The sequence below is a fragment of the Trachypithecus francoisi genome, unplaced genomic scaffold, assembly GCF_009764315.1.
Source record: "Trachypithecus francoisi isolate TF-2019V2 unplaced genomic scaffold, Tfra_2.0 Lachesis_group11, whole genome shotgun sequence".
Lineage (NCBI taxonomy): Eukaryota > Metazoa > Chordata > Mammalia > Primates > Cercopithecidae > Trachypithecus > Trachypithecus francoisi.
The window spans coordinates 61130965-61152837 of NW_022681456.1; the positions used below are offsets into that span (position 1 = coordinate 61130965).

The window sequence follows — 21873 nt, forward strand, 5'->3', positions numbered from 1 at the left end:
ATCAGGGAGCTATTGTTATCATCAATGATTGAAATTGCTGGTCAAGAGTTTGGATTAGACAAAGGAAGATTTCAATTCTTCAGATTTTTTACTACCACTTTAATGCATTACTTTCATTTAAATAAATTTTAAAAATCCATTTACAGTGAAATTATTTAAGTTCATTGGATAAAAATGTCAAAGCTCTTAACAACATGTTCTAATTGTGCAACCTGAGCATTGAGCTCTTTTAAAATTCCTATCTTCACTGCAGCCGTCTGTCTCCCATCAGTTACTAAAATTATTGAGTTATAACAAGACAGAGTTTCATTAATATGGACAAAGAAGAGCACTCTTTTTTCCCACATTCCCCATCAGTGCTATCTGACTGACTTCCATTCACTCAGAACAAGACAGTTCTAAGTTAGCATGCATTCATTCATCCATTTATCAATTCATTCATCTCCTTAAAATTTCAAGTCAGAAGCAGCAACAAAATCGTTAGAAGCAACTGATGAAAACATCATGGTGGGTGATGGATGGTGAAAAGGGAATTTCTGAAGACAGCTATGTTTGGGAATAGGTATTTGCATTATTTAATGAGACTTTAACAGCTATGGCCAGAGTTGGAAGGGATAGTCTTAGTTTTTGTTTCCACAATTTTTAGATTATTTTAAATTTTAGATTGGGTTTTATTGTAAATTCTTTAGAAATAACAGACCTTTAGAAGAAAATATTGAGAGGAAGGATGTTTATTTATAATAATGATTTTCCTATAGTACTTTAATGAATGTGATTACTGAAGTGTGGTAGATGTCCCAATACATCTCCTTACCTGCTCCCTTTGTACAGCCAAAGAGTGATCAATAACAGTCACTGTTAGTATAACATACATTCATGAGTTTTTTTTTAACATAAGGCAGTTTCCATTTCCACATAATGAAACATTTTGTGATGTAATTCTTTTCACTTCTCAGCTGGTTCAATGTATTTTTTCTCCAAAGGCAATCAAATTTGCCCTGTAGTTTATGCAGTGAGGTCCTATGGCCATTTAGAACATCACATTGACTCTACCTTTGTCTGATGCTTCTGGTCACACGGATACATTTGAAGTTGTTCTTGGAGGTATTTACATAAATTATTTAAAAGCTTTGGTGCTGTTTTAATTTCCTCTCTTCCCCTAGGATCCTGGGGTAGGCTTGCTCTGAGCGGGGTTTTGGATTCTGCTGGGCCAAGCCCAGAGCTGGGAATCTCGTTCCCAGATATCAGGGTCATGGAGACCAAAGAAGCAAACAAAGCCACAAAAATAGCAAAAATGTCCAAAATCAAAATGGTAGAAGGTGACTCAGAGGATCATTCAATGTGAGGCTATCAGAGGCAGACTTCAGAGTAGAGGTCTGGGGAAACAGGAGTCTGGAATTTGGAAGTGGGTACAAAAAAATAAATAAATAAATTGAAACAAAAAGCTACAAGAGGTCTTAGGAATTGCTCAAAATGATGTTACACTGGTATCCTTGACAATGACCAACAGGCAGGTGGCTATGTGTAGCTGTTCAGCTTGTTCAGTGTATAAAACAGATTGGAGACGCCAGTGGGGGCATCTCCACTCGTCTAGTCTGCCCAAGGGAAGCTTGTTTGTTTGTTTGTTTGTTTTTAATTCACCCAAAGGGTTCATACAGGACAATGTAGCCTTGAGCTCAGTTTAAATAGCCAAGCTTCCACCTGGCTGCGTTATACCTTTTAATCATATTCCTTTCTCTAAACTACAACAGCCTGTCCTCAGTCAAGCAATAAGCACATAACAAAATCATTGCAAAATAAACAAAAACAATAACAACAAAAGAATTAAAGGCAAAGTTAGAAGACAAATTTGCAGAACAAATTAAGAGTTTCTATATGACTTAGAATTCCTGATAGCTACTTTCCCATATAATTATACATATATGTGTGTGTATATATATGTGTGTGTGTATATATACATATATATATATATATATAAAATCAAGTGGGCAATGCTCAGGGTAAGACTCCCTCTTACTCTCTCAATAGAACACTACACTTCTTATTATTCATTATTTTTAATTACGGGATTTCGTTATTTGCTTTCTTTTACAAAAATGCATTGAGTTCTTACTTTACATATTCCAGGAACTATTCCAGGAAATACAACAGTCTTTGCTTTTATGGAGCTTACAATTCAGTGAGAGAAAAACAGCGATCCTACCAAGATAAGCTTTCTAGTCTAAAGAAATAGAAAGAATGCCTTGGGAGAATGAAACAATGGGAATTGGATGGGGGAAGTAACTGATGTAGACCTCTCAGCCTCCTGGCGGCAACAGATGATGTTCTATGAAAATACATCAACATGTTTCACTCCATGAGATTACGCATGGCTTTTGAATTATAAACACCTTAATAAAATAACAAATGCCCTGTACCAATTAATCAAGTGTTCTAGTGTTCTAAATGTTCAACTGACAGTCATAAATCTAGTTACAGACACTGGGGTGGGATCACTTTCTTATAAAGATTAAAAAGGGTTACATATAAGGGGGGAGAGATAGTACATCTGAGCTGAAAGGATGGATGAGAACTAATTCTGCTTCATCCCAGCTTTCCAGTGCCTTTTAATATAGTAACCCACTCTTTTCCCAACATTGCTAGAATTCAAAGGACTTAAATTTGAATGCCACTGTACTACTTGTTATTGAACTTTCCTGCAAGTTTCATCACTTGGGAAAAATAATGCTTGTCAATGTTGAAGGATTAAATGAGAAAATAGAAAAAAATGCATAGCATTAAATAGATTGTGTGTTTTTTAAACAATTAGTAATCTCCTTGTTGAGGAGTATTTATTTTGACATAACTCAAGAAAAAAAACTGGCCACTGTCTTGATTAACATAGAGAGAAAAAACTTGAGTTTCATTATCTATTGTCTGAGACTTGCAGCCAGCCACAGGGCCAGAGCTCTCCCTTTTCCCACTTCCCTTTGGGACCAGCAGAAATTAATTAATTCCATTAATATACAACTGAAGTCTGAGATGCCACAATGTAAGACAAAAGAAGGAGTGGGAACTGTGACTTCTATTGCTACTGTAACAAATTACCAAAAACTTGAAGATTCAGATGCCAATTTATTATTTCAAATTTTCTGTGAGGCAGAAGTTCAGGCACAGTGGGACTCAGCTGTCTCTACTTAGAGCTCCACAAGGAGGAAATCAAGATTGCATTCCTTTCTGGAGGCTCTGGAGAAGAGTCAGCTTTCTCATTCAGGTGAGTGGGCAGAATACAGTTCCTTATGGTTATAGAGATGAGGTATATGTTTCTTTGCGGACTTTCAGTTGTGAGCCTCTCTTGGTTACCAAAGACCACTTGCATTCTGCTCTTTGCCCCTCTCATCTTTGCACCAGCAACGGGGCATCGATTTCTTCACTCTGAATCTCTCTGGCTTTCCCTTCTGCTTGATTCAATGGAGGTAATTCTCTACTTTTAAAGCTCATGTGATTAGATCAAATCCAGACGGAAAATTCAGGATATATATATATATATTTTTTTTTTTTTTTTTTAATTTTAAGGTCTCTAACTTTGATTCATCTGCCAACTAACATCATATATTCACAGTTACTGAGAGATTCGCTTGCAGACATCTTCTGAGGCCATTATTTTGCTTATCTCAGCTTGGTTTCACTGTGGTTTCACCTGTGGGAAAAGGGGAGGAGGAGACACAAGGTAGAAATGGGATGACAAACAGGATGGTTAACTGAAAATAAAGAACCTGCATCTGTTTGAAGATTTTGTTTGGCTAGCGGGGTGTTTGCTGTTTGTATTGTTTCTAAAGTGAATCTGAATGCCTTTTGGGGTGGCATGTATATGCGTACTGGTTCCACGTTTCCCACCATTCCTTATTATGTTACTCTGCCCTGCTTCACACAATTTTCTTACATGCCTGGTCTCTGAGAGCCTCTATGTTTGCAAAGATTGCCTTCAAGTGAGTTCCATGGAAGACAAGGAGGATAGAACAATTAGGGCATATGAGGGTCAGTGTTCATTTGGTCAGGGGAAGACAGAAGAGTCATGATTCTTGCCATTTCACCCCATGGGGATTTGAAGAGCACTAAAAGATCGATCTTTGTAGAGTACAATGCTCCACAACCAGAAAATGACTCCCAATCCAGAGTTATTCTATCATCAATTTTTCTGATACTTTTCATCTAGAAAGAAAATAGGAACATATCCTAGAGGACAGAAAGAAAATGTCTCCCAAGCTTAGCTACACTAGTATATAGTAGGGGCTTAGTAAATGTTTATTACTTCTACTGACTTGTCTGTCTCTCTTCACGAGCTCATTTTTTAACTGTTCACTAAAATGCCTACTAATATGGTCTCTGTGCTTGCCATCTATCACATGAATAAATTCACAACATGAGTACATTCATAAGAAGCAATACAGTGACATGAAAGTTAAAGTGAGCACAGGTTCTGGAGCCAAACTACTGAGATCCAAGACTTGGCCCTACCATTTATCAACTGCTTACAACTAGGGAAAATTATTTAACCCTTCTGGGACTCACAACATCTGTAAATTCGGAAGAGAAATAGAACCTACTGCAAAGGATTTATGTGAGGAGCAAGGAGGTTACCACATATAAAGAGACCATCTGCTATTTAGTGCTTAATTAATAAATATTGAATATAATTGTTATTAAAACCTCTTTATTTTATCTGTGATATTTTTAAGAAAGAATGATTATTGCATTGCTTACAGATTGAAATGTTGTTTTAATATTTTGTGTCTAACGTTTAAAAAATGTACTGACTTCTCACAAGGGGCTCATTGGCCTTGTAAGACTTCAAAGTAAACTGACTGTACAGGAAATAACCATAAAATTCCCCGGCGAGGAGTGCAAGACAGAGGCAGGAGAATAAATGTGTGTGTATGTGTGTGTGTGTGTGTTTGTGTGTGTGTGTGTGTGTAGAGGTGGGAATATAACTGACAGGGAAATAAAATTGTACCTTAGCCAGAGGTGGATTTTCCATGACACTAATGAAGCTTAAACTTTAAAAACTTTTATGATACAAACCTTTCCAAAACTTAAGAGGGGACCTAACAATGTGTCAACTTAGATTTGTGTTGGTAATTTTGTAATAAGTTTCTTAAAATATATCTACCAAAGGAAAAAATTACATCAGATTTCTCCCCAAAAATGTAGCCAGGTCACCCCAAACCTGGTCTTAACCCCCAAAAAAGTATTCTTCTGTAACTAGTTCTATGGGATCCCTGAGATCTGCATGTGCTTTATAAGTATCCCTACTGTTTATGTCTGCCAGGTTCTGTGCTATTAAGTCTACAATAGGTTTGGTTTATTAACAGAAAATACCCAGTCTCTCTAGTCAGAAACTTATTTATGATTGGAAACTCTTTCCTACCACATAGCCATCACATTAACAGTGGCTTACATCCTAGAGTTTCTGCCTCCTAATAGTTCTCAAGGACATTACCTTTGTTCCACCGCCACTGCCATGCTTCTGTTCAGAACGTCATCAAATCTGTCGTGGATGAATACAATAAGCTATCAACTGATGTCAGAGCCTCCACCCTTATCCTAATTTTCAATTACCACAAGTATTACCTTCATAAAACTCAAATATGATCATGATAACCCATTTCATAAAATCTTTCAATTACTTCCCATTTCCAATAACATAAATGCCTTAGTAGGAAATTTAAGATACTTCATAATCTGACCAGTGTCTTTCAGTATAATCCCATCTTCTGCCATTTGCTTTGTTTCCATTTCCCTGCAATATTGAATTACTCATTTTCCAAATGTGCTGTTCTGATTCACAGTTCCACTTGTATCCCTTCCTTCTACCCCAGGTAACAATGCATTTAACCCCAATACTCTACTGCCTGTTGATCATACTCTGCCTGGTGAATTCCAAGTCAACTTTCAAGAGTCAGTTTTTTTAAAAAAATTAACTGTATTAAGAATTCCTTGACATGCCCTCAGAATTAGGCATGCTTTCTTTTATGGGCCCGTTGTTCTTTGTTTACAATTCCTTCATAATTATTGCTACATTATCTGCAAAGGCAAGAACCATTTATTTTCTCTGTTGTAACCTCAAACCCTAGCCTAGCACTTTCTAGAAGATGATATGTTTTCATAAATTTTGGGGAAAGGAATGATTTTGAAGGAATGGAATAAATTAGGAGAGATTAAAAATGGTTGCCTATAAGTTAATTTGCATGAATAAATCTTGCTCTTCCAAGAAACATTTCAGTAAGTACGTCATTGGCGTGCCATGTCTTTTCTTTCCATATTAATCTCTTGGGTACTTATCACAGTACAGAGAACATTGTAAATACTTTTTAATTGATTAAGCTTTATCAGCAAGGACAATCTAAAACACTCCATTTAACTTATCTGATAGAAAAGTTAGAGAGTGCCACACAGAGAAAAATAGGAGCAAATAAAAGCCAACTTCCACTCCAGGTATGGAATATTGCCTTCCTTCCTTAAGATCTCTAAAATAGTACTGAACATCCAGTTTAAGAAAGAAGATCTCTGTGATAAGAAGCCCACAGCCGTTTTCATGGTTTCCATCTTATAAGAAAAGTCAGTGGGAGCCATTAGATCCCTTCATAGATTAATCTAATTCGCATTCAGACAATCCGACTCCAGATATCAAGTTCTCAAACACTCCACTTCACTGCTTTCTGATGACTGAAAGTACAAAAAAGTAAGAAGAATTTGGTTTGAATCACTGCTGCCGCCCATATTAACTCTGTGATTTTATGAAAGATCTCCAATTTCTCAACTTTTAACCTTTCTAGTATAAAATACAAAAATTAAGCTTTTCTCATTTGGCAGTTTTAAATGTGATTTTAAATTTATTTGGCACACTGACCATCAAGACATGGGGTTTATGTTCCTCCCTTTGCATCCAGATTCTGTAAATGACCAACATGATTCAATAAAGGTGACACTGTGACAGTTCCCAGACATGGTCCTTAAGAAACTGCCCGATCTATTGCTTATCACCTTGGGTGCTCTCTTTTGGAATCTAGTGTCCAAGTATGAGAAGGCCAGGCCACATGGAAAGGTTGTGTGTAGGCATTCAGGCCAACAGCTCTAGCAGGACTCCACCTGGTATCAATCCTAGACATGTAAAAGAAAAAATCTTTAAGTTGACTCTGGACCCAGTCACTATTTGACTCAATTACATGAGAAACCTTGAGTAAGAACCACCTGTGCCCAGTCAACTCCCAGAATAATGAAAAATATTTTTTTAAAAAATAGATAGTATATTAATCAGGGTTATCTAGAGGGACAGTACTCATAGGATGCATACATAAAGGGGAGTTTATTAAGGAGTATTGACTCACACAATCACAGGGTGAAGTCACACAACAGGCTGTCTACAAGGGGAGGAGCAAGGAAGCCAGTCCAAGTCCCCAAACCTCAAAAATAGGGAAGCCGTCAGTGCAGCCTTCAGCCTGTGGTTGAAGGCAAGAGACCTGAAGGTGAAGAACTTGGAGTCCGATGTTCATGGGCAGTAAGCATCCAGCATGGGAGAAAGATGTAGGCCAGAAGACTAAGCTCGTCTAGTCTTTTTCATGTTCTTTGGCAAGCTTTTATCCTAGCTGTGCTAGCAGCTGATTAGATTGTGGCCACCCAGATTGAGGGTGGGTCTGCCTTTCCCAGTCCACTGACTCAAATGTTAATCTCCCTTGGCAACACCCTCACAGACACAGCCAGGAACAATATTTTGCCTTTTTCAGTCTAATTAAGTTGACACTCAATTTATTAACTATCACAGGTGGTTTGAAGCTTGTAAATTTTAGGGTGATTTGGTATACAGCAGTAGATAACAGAAATGTTATTTATCCCGTCAATATGGTTACAAGTATGAAAGTCCTTGGCAAATTGTAAAGTATTATACAAATGTAAATAAGTATTATTTAACCTGTATCAAGTATATATAAACAGATGATTCCCTATAGAATAATACACCATCATAGAAATCTGTCTAATACCAGGGGCCAGTAAGTACATTAATTTAAATCCAGTGGGTATTCCTTGAGTGCCTACTCATTGTTAGCAGTAAATTAGGTTCCATGAAGACACAAAAACAACAAAGGCAGGAGTATTCCACACATTCTAAGAATATACGAAAAGCATCTTAAAACTGAGCTGTAAATGAAACATTTTATTTAGTATCCTAATTTCTCAGAAACCTTGTTTTATTCCCTAAAGCATTGTTTACTTCTTGATAGAAAGTTGGTTGGTGCTAGCATCAGGAAATTTGGGGTTTCAGTCTTTCCTCTAATACTTCCTTGAGTACATATAAAACATATTTAGGTGATGGGTTCCTATTGTAAAATGAAGGTAAAAATGTCTATATTGCAGAAGCCTTGGGAGGATTAAATGACATGTATATATTAAGAGCCTAGCACAAAGAATGAGATCAGTTAATAGACAGCTCCCATTATAATTGATCCTTCTAGGTTTAATCTCCATTGTAAATTTGCAATAAAAAAAAATCATGGGGCCGGGTGCGGTGGTTCATGCCTGTAATCCCAGCACTTTGGGAGGCCAAGGTGGATGGATCACGAGGTCAGGAGATCGAGACCATCCTGGCTAACATGGTGAAACCCCGTCTCTACTAAAAAATACAAAAAATTAGCCGGGCATCCCAGGTACTCGGGAGACTGAGGCAGGAGAATGGTGTGAACCCGGGAAATAGAGCTTGCAGTGAGCCGAGATGGTACTACCGCACTCCAGCCTGGGCAACAGAGTGAGACTGCGTTTCAAAAAAAAAAAAAAAATCATGGACATCTATCATTATTCTTCAGAAATGTGGCTGTCAGGTTTTCCTGAGTTCAATTCTTAAGAGCAAAAGGCTGCATTTGTTCTTGAATTACTTCTAATGCTTCTCTATGAATCACAGACATGTCAACAAATCATGTCAATTTTACCTTTTTAAAATACCCTGGATCCAGTGCCCCTCAAGACTTCCAGCAGCACCAAACAGGCAAAATCACTGTCATCTCTCACATGAATTATTATAAGATTATCATTTAGATTTAGATTTCTAGGACTTTCATTAAAAAGTGCCACAAACTGGGTGGCCTAAAACAACAGAAATTTATTTTATCATATTCTGGAGACTTACAGACCAAAATCAAGGTTTCAACAGGGCCATGCTCTGTTTGAAGGCTCTGGGAGAGGGTCTAAATCCTGACTGCTTCCCAGTTCTGGTGGTTGCTGGCAATCCTTTACTATTTCTTGAATTGTGTCAACATAATCTCTGTCTCTGTCTTCATAAGACTTTCTTGTTTGTATGAGTCCAAATTTATCTCTTTTTGTAAGGACAATAATCATTGGATAAGGGACGACCCTAATTCATAATGACCTAATTTTAACTTGATTACATCTGCAAAGATCCTCTTTCCAAATTAGATCATTTTCACAAGTATCAGGGGATTAAGACTTCAACACATCATTTTGGGAGATATAATTAAACTCATTAAACTTCCCAGTTGATCCCTGCTTTCCCTTTGATTCCTTTAGACTATTCATTCCATCACAGTCAGAATGCTTCCCATGTAAACTCTTTGGTAATGCTCCATTTCCCTGGAAGTAAAAAAATCAGTGTCACGAAAGAGGACAAAAAGTTTATCATGAGCTCCCTTTGCCTGTCTCCTATACTCACCCCAGGGTCATTTCTCACAACTCCTCTTCCTGGTACTCCTTACATTTCACTGCGTCAGGCCCACTCGAAGTCCCAGTGCCCTGCTCTGGGGCTTTTGTACTCAGGGTTCCCTATACGTGGAATTCTCTCCCCTTAACTCTCATAGCCTCACAGTTTGCTTCCTTTTCCTTTGGGTTTCTACTTAAATATCACCTTTGCGGAGAGAACTTAATGATTACTCCATAGAAATTAATACTCCCCTTTATCCTATATTACTTGGCATTAGTATCCTGCTTTGTATTTCTTTATAGATGGTACATGTCTCTAAAGGCCATATTACATATGTATTTGTTTAATATTTGACTTTAACTCCTTGACACACATACACACACACGCACACACGAATGTAAACTCCAAGAAGGCAGGGATTTTGTTTTTACCACTGTATCTCTTTTGCTTATGTGAAATATCCAATAGTAATGCAAATGATTCTTGTTCACAGACATGCAAGTTGTGTCTGGTAGAGATTTGCCTGATTTATTGCCTGGTGAATACTGACCAGTTTTACCAGTTTGTCTTCAATTAAGTGCATTTATATCAGCATTCCTGGTGGTCTTATATCCATGTGGTTCTTTGAGGTTTTGAATAGCTTATAACATCTTACTATTTCCCATTAATTATCATCTCATTTGTTAATTTCTCATTAACTATCTCTTTACACCATTCATATTGATAAAGTTTCTAGAAAGGGGTGAATGTGAATTGAGTTTCAAAGAGAGAGTGTAGGTATGCACTAGAAGAAGGGAGGGCAGGTGACACATGGAGACTTACAAAGCAAAGAAGGCAATAGAATTTATGCATAGTAACCCTGTTAACTCATAATTTTAAAAAGGTAAAATCATGACTCATAAAAATGTAAAATAAAGACAATTAAGCACTTTAACTTGTTAAGTAATGAGGGAACTAGTAAGATGTGAACAACAGTAGAGAGTCTTAATCTTTGTAAGACTAATTCTTCAAACTGCCAAGAGCAGGAATCATTTGTGTCACTATGGACAGGAAGTATCTGCACTGTCATCAGCCTTTCAGAAATTTATCTGTATCTCTAGAAAGGTGAAAACTACACCAGTCACAAGTAACTCAAAGGTGCATACCATGAAATACCATAAGATAAAATAACTCTGAAGACTACCCTAAAAAAATTCAACATTCCATTGAAACGACATCAGTAAACTTTTTCAAAAATCTTTCACAATGTCCCTAAAAACATCAAGCATATTATGTAATGTATACAGTCCCACATGTTTCTGAGAGTGATGACTATTTGTTTGGTTGGATGAAGGGGTAGCCCAGTTGGTGAAAGATGTTATTGCAAGGCAAGTTAGGATTTTATATAACAAGTTATGGAAAGTCATTCTAAATTCTCAAGCAGAGGAGTGATTTGATGAAAACAACATTTAAAAAGAATCATTTTAGCAGAGATGTGTAGGATGGAATCTAAGAGTTGGAAGATAGGCAGGGGGAAGACAGGAAGCAACAAGATATACTCAGAAATGTTCTAGAGGAATTCAAACCTGATTTAGGCCTGAGATTTACAAATGATCCAGGAGAGGTTGGACAGAGAATATTGGTTTGGAGATAGTTGATATAACTGAATTGACTGAGAGACAGAGTTAAGGCTCTTTGAAATTTTTCAGAGGATACCTCATTGTGAGGAGATTTTATAGTTCTAAAATGTGTACTTTCTAACATTTGACAGTCTATTTCTCTGCATTTATATGACTTTTTCGATGGCATGCTAATAAGTTACTTTTTCTTTGAATTTAAAATATCACATTCACTTTTTATTTAAGCCTTAGGCTTTTGTAAAATTTTCTTGCCTAAAATGTTTGCTTCCTAAAATGTTTTTCACCTCTATCATTTGAGAAAGGCATACATCCATAAAATATTCAAGTGTATTTATTTCACCTCTGTAGAAGTATTTGTGATATCCTTTCTATGATGGATATTATTTAGATGTCAAGTCTCATGTAATGAATTCATATAATTTCACTACTATTTATGTTTAAATGCAATATTGCATGCTAATTAAAGCTCTTGCAATATCTATAGCAAGCTTAGAGAAATCCATTTTCTCTTTGTAAGTTTTTTCTTTTTTAAATAAGTAGTTTAATTACATTTTCTGTTTGTGTGTGTTTGTTTCACTGGATTTTACTTGGTTTATTAAAAAGTAAGAAGCATCGTGTCTTTTCAATATTAGAAAACAAAGCATATCATTGAGGTCATTTAAATCCATAGCAAAGCATGTTTGACATGGTTAGGATATAGCCTGATTTCTGGAAAACAAAATATCAAGGAACAGTCTCATGGTAACTGCAGCTAAACATTTGAAATTGAAGCCATGTTTCCAATCTGTGATTTGAGTATGCTTTTTTTTTACTCACATGGATTTTGTAGAAATTAAACAGTGGTATTTAATGAAAATGGCCTTTTGTAGCTTGACATATTGTAAGCAAACATACACACTCTAAAAATGCACATCCAAACTTAACCTTTTGAAAATTCAGGCTGTACTGAGGACGTCATAAATGATTCACCAGTGACAGACATACAGGTAATTTTTATGACCTGAACCATGAATCGTTCTTTAGTTCTTGATTCAAGTGACTACTTTTCACTATAGTGAGCCATGAGTTTCAGAAATAAACCTTTTGCTGATAAGGAGATTTACAGAGAACAAAAAAGCCTGAGTCAACTATTTATCTGGGACCAAATTCTCTGAACTAAGCTTAGTTCAAGCAAGAGGTTTTCTAAGCAGTTTATTTATTTTAATATGGTGCAAGCAATTTGGAGTTACATTGTAGCTTATGGTCACAGAGCTTTGACAGAAGAGGCGGGGAAAGGCCTGGAGGTAACATTTCATGCATTCTTAGAGATAAGAATTAAGCACCTGCTAGAAGCAAAGCCCCATGCCAGATGCTCTGGAGATACACAGGCCTAGCCTGCAAGGAGCTTCCCTCTATTCTAGAGGGAATAAAATAAGTTCACAGATCATTATGTTATGATCAAGTATAAGACAGAATGTTATAAATAGCAAAGAAAGGGTAAAAAACAAACTTTTTTTTTTTTTTTTTTTAAGAAATTCCAAAGACGGAGAAAGTACATTGGTTTTCCAGGGGAATGAAAATGACTTCAAGGCGTTTGAGTAGAACAGTGTTTCTCTAACTTCTGCATGCATAAAAGATACCTGGAGAGCTTGTTAAAATTTAGATATCTGGACTATCCCTAGAGATTCTGATTTCTAACATCTGCATTTCTAACCTGCACCTTAGGTGATTGAGATAGAAATGGCCCAAGTACCCTACTTTAAAAACACATGCTTAGAACCTTAAAAGATAAATAGCATTGAGATAGCAGTCATAAAAGGAGAAAGTATTCAGATGAAAGGAATGATAGAATTTAGAAAGGGGATAAAATGGTGAGGATCTCACCTTGGTGGGTGGGTGGCAGGCTGGGGAGGGGTGTTGGAATCCCTAATCAGGATTAACCTATTAAAATAATGGTTTTCTGATGAGCAGTTCCAGAGAAAGGGAGTCTTAGTTTTTAGCAACAGAACATATTTCATAGTACTACTCAAAAATTATCTCTAAGTTGATCCAAAATTGATCAAAGAGTAAATAAAATATCAATAAGAAGTTCTCACATTGTAGGGAAAGCTCTTCTGAACAGCTACAGGACAACAGAAGGGAAAACATTCCCGGGAAATCATCAGGGAGCCCAGCAAAGTGACAAACTCACTTGTTTTCTTTTTCTTTTTCTTGAGATGGAGTCTTGCTATGTTGTCCGTGCTGGTCTAGAGCTCCTGGGCTCAAGTGATCCTCCTGCCTCAGCCTTCCCAGTAGCTTGCATTACAGGCATGTGGCATGTGCCCATTTATGATCAGCTCATTTTTGAAACAATATGCAGTTACAGGTTTTCTGTTGGTCTGCTTTGAGTAATTGTTGTTGTTTGCTGGTGCCAGGCTGGCTCACTGTATCCCTGCAGCCAATGAACAGTACTCAATAGCATGTGCCAATGATGGTCTTCGGGGAGTTGGGGGAAGGGAGTCAATTACTTTTCTCCTATATCCAATTGCAAATGGTGAGGGATTTCCTGTCTCCTATATTTCTGAGCATAAGCTTGGAATCCCTCACTTACATTTTATTTTCAGTCACATCCCTACTTTACATATTATCTGCCCTCACACAACATTCTACTAAAGAAAAGGAAACTAGCACTCCTTATCTGTGTCAGCATGTAGCTAAAGCAGCAGAGGCTGGGGCTAGAACTCAAAAAAAAAAAAAAAAAAAAAAAAAAGTGCGATTGGTAAAGAGCCCATTTCCAGCCTCCAGCAAATGAGAATTTTCTAAATGTTCATCGCCACAAAAAACCTGCGAAAGAGTCAAGAAAATGATAGCCAACGTGTGATGTACAACAGGAAATCAAAACCAAGGAACAAAAAGTACATCAAAGGCAAATGGTAAAAGATCTTGAATGTTAGGGCAAATAACTTTTTTCAGCAGACGAAAGGGAATCATTAAACATGATCTAAATTTGGCTGTAGGAAGTTTGAACTGGCTATAGTATGGAAAGCATGCAGAAATTGGTTAAAAGCAAAACAAACAGGAATTTTAAACAGATACACCGAGTTAAAATTATTCTTGATCAGTCCCTGCAAAAATCCTTTGTTGACCTATAGAAGACATGTAGTTACATGATTAATTCCAATTTGTTTCTTAAAGAGTTTTTGAAACTGTTTCCACAGAATTTTTATAAAATTGGTTAAGGGAAAAAATAAATTTCAACTAGGCTTGCAGCACAATCAGCAGCAATCATTAAGCCAGCTTGCCCTTTGGTCCACTTCCTTGTAGAAGTCACTGCTTACTACACCAGGTTCATGGAATCCTTGTCACAAGTTTCTTTGTTTCTTTCTGTTCTGTAAATAAAGCCTAAGAAATTGAGAGATGATAAGTTTTCCACTTGAATTTCTCCTTTAAGTTCTGTAAATTACCTCCATCACCTGATCTGAAGGGTCCAGCAAGCAGCTGACTCATGGAAGAATATAGTTTCTACATCCGGATGATTTTATCCTCATTACCCCAATCAATCAATGACCCCAGTTCTCCAGCTCTTCACTCTCTACGATCCTCTTAACATCCTAGGCCAGAACCCCTCACAGAGACAAATTTGAGTCTTGAGAATTGCAAAGATCAGGAAGTAAAAATATTAAAGGATTATACGTATATTTGTTTATTTCCTTTCCTGCCATATAGTTCCATCACTCACATTTTAAGCAGGCATTTGTTCTCTATATTAGATTCTTCTTATGGTAATCACTATTCTAAAAAATAAACCTCAAAATAGAAATACTTTGTTCTCATCGGATCAGAAAAAAATAAATTAAAGCTAGTCAGAGACTTTCTCCATCTTTGGTGGATAAAAACGGTGAAGAGGAGAGATCCTCAAGGTCTTCTTATTTAGCTTTTTCAATATCATTACATGTCCCTTTTACCCACACCGCCCCACAGCTTCTTATCTTGTCTTTCATGGAAACCACAGGTAATGGATAGTAATCTTTCTCCAACGCCATTTACTCCGTAAAGTTTTCTTAAAGCATTCAGTCCATACACAATTTTCCCTTTCCTCTATAGTGACCCCAAAATATATTTTGTATGTTTTCCTGTATTCTATTATATATATTATGATATATACACATTAATAAATATAGCATATTAAAATAAATATATACTATAGAATATATACATATTAACATATTAATAATATATATTATATATAATATATAGACCTTGAGGAATTTATATATATTATATATAATAGGATACAGGAAAACATATATACATATATATAAAATATGTTTTACTATACCATACCTTATATGGTATTCTGTTTTATTTGTAATTGCTGTTTGTCCAAATAAGAAAAAGTTCTTTTAGACTAAAAACTATGCCTTATATTACTTTAATGTCAGCATTGCATCTAATATAGATTTGAGCACACAGTAGGACAACAATAATATACTACTTATTAGCTCCATAGTGGTATATAGCTTAGACCATTAGCATTTAGTAAAGATTATATAATTCTACCTGATCTCTGTTTTATATTAAAATTTCAAAGAATAAAAGCTTAATGAAATTTTCCCAGTCCAATCCAAAATCTTGCAAGACATTTGAAATCCACAAATGGCATCATTTTCTTGGATAGACGTACATTTTGTGGCAACAAAGGAGATACTGAGAATGTTTTCCATATGATGATAACTTGAGAAAGCAGCACACATGCAAAATCAAATATACGTGAAGTTGATAGATCGTTGTATGGAAAATGTGCTTTTTTAAAATCATAGAATTTCTATTAACAGTGAACAAAAATCTCTTTGAATAAGCCACATAGGCACTATTTTTTAAAAAATTATCTTGGTTAGTTCAGTTTTTCAACTAAAGTTTCTCTCTCCCTTGTGCATTTTGCAACCTTTTGGCAGCTTTATTGTTGAAAAGCTAAGGTACATTCATAATTGCACCACAGTAACATGCATTTATCATTGGCAAAGGTTCCGTACTACAAATGAATTACTGTAATAGATGTGTCATGAAATAGCATCTTATTATCCTCCTCTTCTTCTACTTACTCCACCAAGTGGGTCAAAGTCGATAACTAGTGTTGCTTTAAAGTGATATTTTTGAACAAATTAAAGAGATGGGGTGAGCTTTAAAGCTTTAGCTTTGCAATGCTTTAAAATGATCAACACTTTTTATTATGGTTGTGGCTCTACATTCTTAAAACTCTTCTTGCTCTGCTTGTTTTGCTCATACTGGAGAGTTGTTGGTTTTAATACTGGAACTTACGTTGTTCTCAATCAACAAAATGTGATTGAGAATTTATCATATTTGATGTTTTTGTCAAAAATGGAAATAAATACCATCTGTAACCTTGAAGAATTCATAATCTATCAAGGAGATAAAACATATCGATTTAAAATATGTATCGTGTAGTCAGTAAGAATTATACACATGTGAAAAAAAGATCTGTTCAGAGGAGAGACAGTTAAATTGATACAAAAAATTAGCTTTATCACACCACTGCACTCCAGCCTGGATGACAGAGAGAGACTGAGTCAAAAAAAAAAAAAATTTAGCTTTGAGTATGAATAAATGAATGTCTAATGTAGATTGTAAGATTTCCAGTTGGTTTTAGTCAGACGTATTTGGGAATTTTGAGAAAGAAAAATCCCCTCCCTCCTTCAAAAAGCTTTGGCAAGATATTAGAGTAAAACTATTTTTTGGCTATATGGTGTATTGATAGCTGCCATTTCTGTTTTTTGGGTAGCTAAAAGAAAGTGATTAAAAATGTACAAGTGTAGGGGTCTGTTACCAGGTTATTTTAGCTCCTTTATTAATCCCTAAAGAAGGCAGCACATAGTCTGTGAGCATAGAGAAGTTGTCCCCAAACAACATATAGTACCATGTAAACACAGCCTAACCACTGGATCTACACACATAATCAACTGAAGAACTAATGGCAGGTATCAGATCTACTGGCACAATGACATTTGGGGGGAAAATTCCCATGACAATCTCATGTCATTATTTAAATGAGGACAAAGGTGACATGCTACTCACATGTAGAAAGAGAAGTTGTTACAAGGAATGACATTACTGAGATCCCCAAATTCTCACATAACAACATTAAGCAAGAAAAAATATTAATTTCTTGTCTTGTGTGTAAAAAACAGCCAACATTTAACTGAGAGTTGGCTTAACAATATTCAAACTTTGGATATTTAATTGAGCCAAGAGCTATGTAGATCAAACTCATCTTTATAAGGACACTGTTAATTTAGATGTTACTAGAAGTATAGAAACTAGGGTATGCCAAATGATATTTTGCTTTATCTTTGCAGTGTGGCTAATCTATACTAGGGCTATACTACAAAACCAAATATCTCAAGTGAGGATGAGTATTATAGTAAGCAAGGAAAGCATTTATTGTCAAAGCAAATGAGATTTTTGTGCATGAAATTCAGACAAAGTATTTGCTTTCACTCATTTGATCCAAGTAATTGAGAATGACTAGAAACTTAACACATGGGGACCTCTATTTTAAAAAGAATTTGTGGCAGAACAAAGAGATGCTCATATATCACCTGTCGCTTTGGGTTTCCTGTGTTTTGTTACTAACAGAAAGGGCAACATGAGTTCTTCAGTTTCATTTATCCAAAGTTAGGTTTTGCTTTTTCCTTTTGCTTTCAAGAGAACACCCAGTTTCTACATACCCAGATATCTACTGAATCTTATTTGACAGTTCTAGAAACTCATGTCACTTTCTATTGAACCAAAAATAATAATATTACACTTCAGTCTAAATCCCTCCTCCAACTCACCAACTATATTTTCATATGCAAGAATATGAGGATTTTTAAACTGGCAAATTGAAGAAACTAATTCTAAAATATTGAAAAATATACTAATGTGTAACATGGGACTTTAATTTCAATTTTATGTGAAAATATGCTTGGTCAAAAGTTGTGTCATGTGTTCTTAATCTTTTCTTATTCTCCCTCCTCATCCATCTGAAACATACACACATACATACACACTTAAACACCTCATAAACACTAGCCAGTTTTTGCGCTTCACAGGCAATGTGAAAAAGATTGAAGGATTAAAATTAATATTTACTTTAAAACTTGTGCTTATCACCTGAAACATTATATTTATTTCTCTCAATTATTTTTCTCAAATAAATTCACTGGAAAATATTTGGATTAACCAAGAACCAGGGTAACTATTGCCTGTAAAATATATTCATGATTTACTGAAATTGCCTGGAGTTATTTACATACCTGTTGCATCTTTGCATATTCTCTATCTACTAAAGTCCACCACTGTCATAAATATGGCAAGCCTATTTTCCAATCCCTTATTTTGTGCTAAATTTTCATGTATGCCTCCAAGTGGATGAAATAAAGCCATTCCTATTAAAATTTAGCTTTAGGACTTTTACATAGATCTTTGCTCATTAAGCATTTCCCTCTTTTTCTTTACCCAGCAGGCAGTTGTTGGAGTTCTTGGGTAGACCTAAATTTGTCACAGATGTCTCAGTAAAGTTATTCATCGTAAGAATTCTGGTAACTTAATAAGAAGCTACTAACTTGGAAGGTCTTACTCTATAGCAAAATTTTCTTTCTGCATGAAAATAGTTTCAATAGTAAATCCTATAAAAACAATTACAAGGGGTGAAGGATGGAGAATGAAAAAAAAATAGCAAAAGGAGGACAGGAGGATTAGAGTTTATTTATTTATTTATTTTTGTCAGATATGACTGAAGTTATCCAATTAAATAATTCACCCTTTCCTCTACCAGCTTGCTAAAATGTTCAAGAGGTGACAATATTTCCAGTTCTCCTTTTATTAAAAAAAAAAAAAAAAAGGATTAGTTTGTATGCTGAAATCTCTAATTAGCTAGAGACTTTAGGAAAGAAAAGCAAATTTTAACAACCGAAGGGAAGCCAGAACTAAAGGACTGACGAATGAGCACAAAGACTCAAAAGTACAACCAAGCAGTTTCAATGTATCCAGATGCCCTTTGGGTCTTGTTTGACAATCCCAGGAACACATGTCACTTTCTATTATGCACACAGATAGAAACAGCTTAAAACTTCCACTGTTCTTTTTGCAATGTCAAGTAAAAATACAGTGTCTGTTGCTGAAAAGGCTCAGTGCTCATCTGGCAGGTCACATGAGATAGAAAGAGAAGGGAGAATAAAGTAAAAACGACAACAACAACAACAACAACAAAAGACAACTGGAAAAGGAGTAATATTTCAGGTGACAATAGTGTATAGTAATAGTTTATGGTGTGTTTATCTCGCTGAGTAACAACTTTAACATATGTCATTCCTGATCTCCAATGTCAGGCAATTGTGAAATGAGTAGCAGAAAAAAAAAATTGTTTTATTCAGCAGAGTAAAGGTACAGTCATTTAATGGAAAACGCTTCCAATGGGAACCTGCTTTTCTTTTTTTTTTTTTTTGTATTTTACTTTAAGTTCCAAGATACATGTGCAAAACAAAAGTTAAAAATGTGTTATTGTTGATAATAGTAGATGTGAAATTATTCAGCCTCATTTATATAGGACTACAGGGGAAAGGGGGTGGTAAGATAAAGCAGGTGACAGCAGAAAGAGTCAGAACCAGGAAAGGTCAGGCAGCCACGTGGATGGCGCCAGACCACTCAGATTTATACTGTGGCAGTGACATGTCAGGGCAGTAAAGTCAATGGTCCAAACTTCTTGTTTGCTTTTCACTATTAAGCTAATTGAGAACACGTTTTTGACTTCCATATTTGATGAAGAATGCCAAATAATAGTATGAACTTAGATTCTTGAAAAATAGGTACTTCCGGTAGTATTCTGTAATTAATGCTCAAGCTACTTTATGCTTAACTTGGTACCTCCTCTCAGGGGTCTTGAATGCTATGTATTAAAATCAGGTGTTTTTAAAAATGCTTAAATGAATGCCCCATGCCAGAGTCTTCTTTAGTTGGTTTGAAGTGTGGCCCAGGCATCAGTATGTTTTAAAAACAATTCATGTGAGTCTAATATAAAGTCAGGGATGCGAACCACTCTATCTAGCCAATGTTTCTTGAAGTGCAGTCTAGATGGATCACGTCCGCCAGAATCACATACAATCCATGTTAAAAATGTAGATGATTATATACTATTCAACACCTACTGAGCCAGAATCTATAAGCTCCCGTGTGGGTTTTAGAGAGTACCCTTGCTATCATGCCAGTATAATTCACCATTCATTTGACAGGCTCTCCAACTTAAGATGGTACCCATCTGATATTTTGCAATAGCCATTTTCTGACTTATGTGATTTTTCTGCTGCACAATTACCACTTGGACAGGGAAATAAATAATATATATGTGTATGTGCTGTTGGGGATATATACACATGTATATATAATGTATGTATATAAGATTATATATACACATATTATATGGATATTTTATTATATATAGTTATACATAAATATATGTATATATGTTATACATGTATATGTAATGTAGACACTACTGGAGATATATAAATACATATGTCCATACAAACACACACACTCACACACACACACGACACTGTCCTATATCCCTTAATAGAAATATTCTTTACTCTGACTTGGAAAGCCTTCTGTTTCTTACCCTCATGTTCACGGACCAGAGGAGGATTATCTATGGCTGTATAAAGTATTATGGGAAAGGCTAAAATGAGTGGCTCTGCAAATTCAAATTCTAATGTTTTCTGTCTAATCTTTAGAAAGAGAAAAACCCAGAGACATTGAAAATATATTTTGAGTACTACTTACGAATCACGATTATATATATTTTATAGCCCTGTTGTTATTGAAAACTGTTCTTGAAATTCAGAGCCCGACAGTCTGTCGAATGCAGAAAACCTATTAAAAAGCAATCTGAAATGCATTTCAGGTGAAATCACTTTTTACCAAAGTGCAGATCATTTCATTTATTCTAAAGGCATATAATTAGAAAGAAGAACAAATTGGTATTTACTTTTTATTTTTACAATATAGCACAAATACATACGTTTTTATTCTAGCTTCAGTATGTGTATAATCTTGAAAAAGTCCATCTCAGAAGAGAATAATTTCTTTTTCCATTTGCATGGACCTCTACAATATATATACTCAAAATTTAAAAAATGTATTTTCAAGTGAAAAAAGCAGCATTAAAAAAAAGATGGTATTATTTATTTTGGCCTTATCTGCATGTCAGAAAATTAAAACTTTTTAAATTGTGATACATTACACATTACTGTATAAAATTTGGTTATCAGAGGCAAAATTCATATTTGTACTGCTTAAAATACAGAAGACAAATTTTCTCATTTAGAAAAATTAATTTTGTTAGGGCTTGGCCAGAATGGAATAAAAATTTCATGTTGAATATACCCTAATTCAATTTTTACTGAATAATTTTAAAGGCATACATTGAAAACATCTATCTGCTAAACTAACAAAAGGTTATTTATTTGGTCAATGCTTTACTAACACTTATTTACTGAAAGAACAGTTACTTTTTAATTCCTAAATCTTAAATATTAGAAAGGAAAAGTACTT

General features: G+C 35.4%; 1 long non-coding RNA gene across 2 annotated transcripts; it reads right to left on the reverse strand.

Moving 5' to 3' along the window:
• Positions 1–2874: 2874 nt before the first annotated feature.
• LOC117089729 lies at positions 2875–13935 on the reverse strand. 2 transcript variants are annotated; one of them, XR_004439727.1, is made up of 4 exons: positions 13475–13935; positions 13168–13224; positions 5480–5527; positions 2875–3679 (listed from the first exon to the last, which is right to left on the reverse strand). It is a non-coding gene; the product is annotated as an uncharacterized LOC117089729 (long non-coding RNA). The 2 variants fall into 2 exon arrangements; XR_004439726.1 differs by lacking the exon at positions 13168–13224 and having other exon boundaries at positions 2876–3679; positions 13475–13934.
• Between the last annotated feature and the right edge of the window lie 7938 nt (positions 13936–21873).